Raw genomic sequence first — 4771 nt, 5'->3', positions numbered from 1 at the left:
AGATAGCGACGAATAATTGTGTACCATTTGGTCACTCGTTACGGTCCGCAATCAGTTGGTCAACCTCTTGCGCTAGAATGACGTGCCACGCACATCGACAATTCTTTGTTACAAAATTGCAATGTTCTCTCAGTTTTAAGTATATTTAAGTAAAACAAAATAGACAAAGTAAATAATATTTATTACTGCTCAATAATTTCTATAATAAATGACATCATACGAGTTTAAAAAGAAAGCGACGAATTATTGAATACGGTTTGGCCATTCGTTACGGTCCGCAATCAGTTGCCAGCGAAAGAGGTTAAGAATTGTAATTTTAGTATTTTTATTTCTTGCAATTCTAATATTTTTATTTGCCAGAAAAAAATGTGCATTTGCCGTTTCAAAATGGCCTTTCTAATAAATCCAAACTTCTAATCCAGAAATCAAAGACTTCGAAGATAGGGTAAGTAGAAGTACAGAGTTATAGCAATTATAACACTTTAAGGGTTGCGATTCGAATATTTTCATTTGTCAGAAAAAATGTACGTTCGCCATTTCGAAATCGCTACGAAACCCTTTCTAATCCAGAAATCGAAAATTCCAAAGATGGAGTAATTATTGAAGGATAAAATAGATGTATAAGGGGGTACATCGCGAGTTCAATGAACTTCGATTTTATTTATGTTGTAATTTTAATATTTTTATTTGTCACAAAAACCTACGTTTGCCATTTTAAAATGGCCACGAGACCCTTTCTAATCCAAACTAATCCCTCGCAAGCAAAGACATCGAAGATAAAGTAAGCAGTACAAAGTACAAAGTTGCAGGGCTGCGATTCGAATATTTTCATTTGTCAGAAAAAATGTACGTTCGCCATTGCGAAATCGCTACGAAACCCTTTCTAATCCAGAAATCGAAAATTCCAAAGGCGCGGGGTAATTACTGGAAGATAATTGTTGAGCAATAAATAAAAAAGACGTACATGGCGTGTTCAGTGATCATCGAACGATCGTGTATGGTGCGAGGACGGTGTCCGATGCGCGAAAAGCGCGAGAGGATACGACATGCGAAGGTCGCATAGCCCGAAAATCCATAACCATCCCCATTACGGTCGCCGAGTATCGCGCTTGCGCGATTTCGCCTCGGTACCGAAGAAAGCACGACTAATGGACCATCCTAGCTGCGATACACTTTCCACCGATTAGCAAAACCATCGTCTCGCAGCGACCAACTCCACGGAAGAGGTTCCTCCGCCTCTCGTTGCTACGTTAGTCCCAAGCCGCCTAAGACGTCGGGAAACAATCTAACTTTCACCTTCGTTCCACGTTTGCCGACGACGTGTGTACATCGATTACCGTATCGATCGCGAAGATCGCACGTTCTATCGTCTCTGATTAAATAAAATATTGTTGGAAGATTGAAGTTGATTGAAGATTGTTCGAAGGTTGATTTTGTTCAGGTGTTTTACATTTTTATTTACACTTTGTAGACATACGATCGTAGAGACACGTCCTCGTGAATCTTATCATAGTTCTTTGTACCATAATTAAATAGTTACGATTCGAATATTTCTAATCTAATCTAATCTAATCTAATTGTTTGTTAGGGTTCTGTTTGGGTAACCACGTGCGATTCACAAAGAACGAGTGATCATTCAGTGACAATATCTTATTTAGTATTCCTTTCATTTTTCAAGATACTATGTTCTTTGTAGAGATCTAGAAATATCCCAATTCATCCTTATCACTTTCCAAATGGTTCTAATTCACAGTGTCCTGCATATCATCTACTGAAATATCTGATTTAGTATTAATTTCATTTTTCAAGATACCAGATTCTATGCAGAGATCTAGTATAATTTATAATCTATAAATACTCCAATTTATCTTAGTTGCTTTTCAAATGGTTCTAGTTCACAATGTCCTGTATATATCTTCCACTAAAATATCTATTTTAGTAGATTAGTATTTCTTTTATTTTTCAAAATACTATATCCTATGTAGAGATTTACAAATATCCCAATTCGTTCTTATCACTTTCCAAATAGTTCTAATTTACAGTTTCCTGCGTATCATCCACTAAAATATCTGATTTAGTATTTCATTCATTTTTCAAGATACTATGTTCTATGTAGGAATTTGGAAATATCCCAATTCAACCTTATCACTTTCCAAATAGTTCTAATTCACAGTTTCCTGCGTATCATCCACTAAAATATCTGATTTAGTATTTCATTCACTTTTCAAGATACTATGTTCTATGTAGGAATTTAGAAATATCCCAATTCAACCTTATCACTTTCCAAATGGTTCTAATTCACAGTTTCCTGCATATCATCCACTAAAATATCTGATTTAGTATTTCATTCATTTTTCAAGATACTATGTTCTATGTAGGAATTTAGAAATATCCCAATTCGACCTTATCACTTTCCAAATGGTTCTAATTCACAGTTTCCTGCATATCATCCACTAAAATATCTAATTTAGTATTTCATTCATTTTTCAAGATACTATGTTCTATGTAGGAATTTAGAAATATCCCAATTCAACCTTATCACTTTCCAAATAGTTCTAATTCACAGTTTCCTGCGTATCATTCACTAAAATATCTGATTTAGTATTTCATTCATTTTTCAAGATACTATGTTCTATGTAGGAACTTAGAAATATCCCAATTCAACCTTATCACTTTCCAAATAGTTCTAATTCACAGTTTCCTGCGTATCATCCACTAAAATATCTGATTTAGTATTTCATTCACTTTTCAAGATACTATGTTCTATGTAGGAATTTAGAAATATCCCAATTCAACCTTATCACTTTCCAAATGGTTCTAATTCACAGTTTCCTGCGTATCATCCACTAAAATATCTGATTTAGTATTACATTCATTTTTCAAGATACTGTGTTCTATGTAGGAATTTAGAAATACAATTCATTTTAATCGATTTCCAAATGGTTCTAGTTCACAGTGTTCTGTACATCATCCACTAAATTAACCCCCAATGAGTCGACAGATGAGAGAGCAGTGTCCCCATTCTAAATCGTACATCTAGTTCAAGAGGATTTGTCATTGGAAGTAATGAAACAACGAACGAAAGAAACGTTCTTTAGAAACGATCTATCAATCGAATAAAAATACAATACAAAGATTATAACAGCGAGAAACAAACGTATGTGTATCAGGATGTTCCAAAAGTTGCTTTCGTTTTTTTATTAACGAATAATGCACAGTATTTTATGAATTATGATCAATTCTATCTTTCCGGATATCACTTGCAAAATTTCTTCAATTTTGTTAGCGAATTATTGTTACAGATATCGTTTTCATGTAATCTATTCAGGAGGGAATTTTTTTCATTTTTTTTTTTTTCATTCGAAAAAAGAAAAAAAATGAAAATTTGGCTCGGTAAACGACATACGCGTGCATTTTGAATAATATTTCGAAATTTTGGATAGATAACGGTCCCGAAGCTACCGGAGTGACGAGGCAATAAATCAGAGTGGATCGTATGATACAATTCAATAACACGAATAAGTTGTTAATAAGACGTGCAACGTAATAATAAATAAACACATATAAAATACACGTTGTTAATACTTTCGTTAATAAGAAGAAGAAAGGAACTTCCGGAACAGCCCGACACTTAACGCACCAGCGATTTTCTAAGATACAGAAAAAGAGGGTTACGAGCACTCGACGATTCGGAAACCCGCGACAAGTTCCACGTCCCTCGCCAACGATCTCCGTAATAAAAAAAAAAAAAAAAAGTCAAGGCGAAACAATATAATTAACGAGATACTTGAGAAGCAGAAACGGTGAAATCGTATAATTGTGGCAGTACTGACGAGAGCGAGAGAGAGAGAGAGAGAGAAAAAAAGGGGAAAAAAAGAACGGAAGGGGATGCGATGAATCGGTTTCTCCGCACGGCGAACAGAAAAAAAAAAAAAGAAAAAAAGGTAAAAAGAAAAAAAAAGAGGAAAGGGGGTACTTGGAGGCTTCGTCACCCTTCGTTCGCATATCGTAGAGCGAGGATTCCCGTTTGTTTCCTGACTGGCTCAGGATTTACCCGAGTCTTGCTGCCCCCCGAACATCCCCCTTCGGGGATGCATCCCCCACGAAACAACACGCAGGGGTGGATGTTGTTTTCACGAGCGCGGTTTTCTTCGGTCGTTAGGGAAGATTCCGACGAGCTACTCCACAGGGAGAGAAGTGGTTCGGAAGAGAAAGAGAGAGAGAGAGACGTTCTCGCGTCTACTTCAGCGCTCTGTTCGCAGAGAGGGAGAGAGGATGTCGTCGCCGATGCATCCTCCCTAATTGAAACCGGCACACACCGGCTTCGCACCTCCGGTCTCGGAGGATCGAACTCATCCGGGACTCGGTTTCCGACGAATCGCTGATTCCTCTTTGTCCTTTGAAACGCTTGCTTTCTTCCAACTATTCCCAGTCTCTTGATCACAGAGTGGAACTCTGTACAAACGCGTCCCCGTCTTTCAGACCATCTTCGGGGACCAAAATTGTCCACGCGACATTTTTTCTTGCGATTCATTCGCGTTCGGAGAAAAAAAGTATTAACCCACTTGCGCTGGCAACTGATCGCGGACCATAACGAGCGACCGATACCGTACACAATAATTCGTCGCTTTCTTTTTGAACTCGTCGATATCATACGATGTCGCTGTATATCGAAGTTATCGAGAAGTAATAAATTTGTTATTTGTTTTGCTTGTGTATTCGGTTATACTTAAATATAACTTAAAACTGAGAGACTATTGCAATTTTGAAA

Source organism: Frieseomelitta varia, unplaced genomic scaffold, assembly GCF_011392965.1.
Source record: "Frieseomelitta varia isolate USP_RPSP 00005682 unplaced genomic scaffold, Fvar_1.2 scaffold_729, whole genome shotgun sequence".
Classification (NCBI taxonomy): domain Eukaryota; kingdom Metazoa; phylum Arthropoda; class Insecta; order Hymenoptera; family Apidae; genus Frieseomelitta; species Frieseomelitta varia.
The sequence above is the reverse complement of the archived record's forward strand: the minus strand, read 5'-3'. Positions refer to the sequence as shown.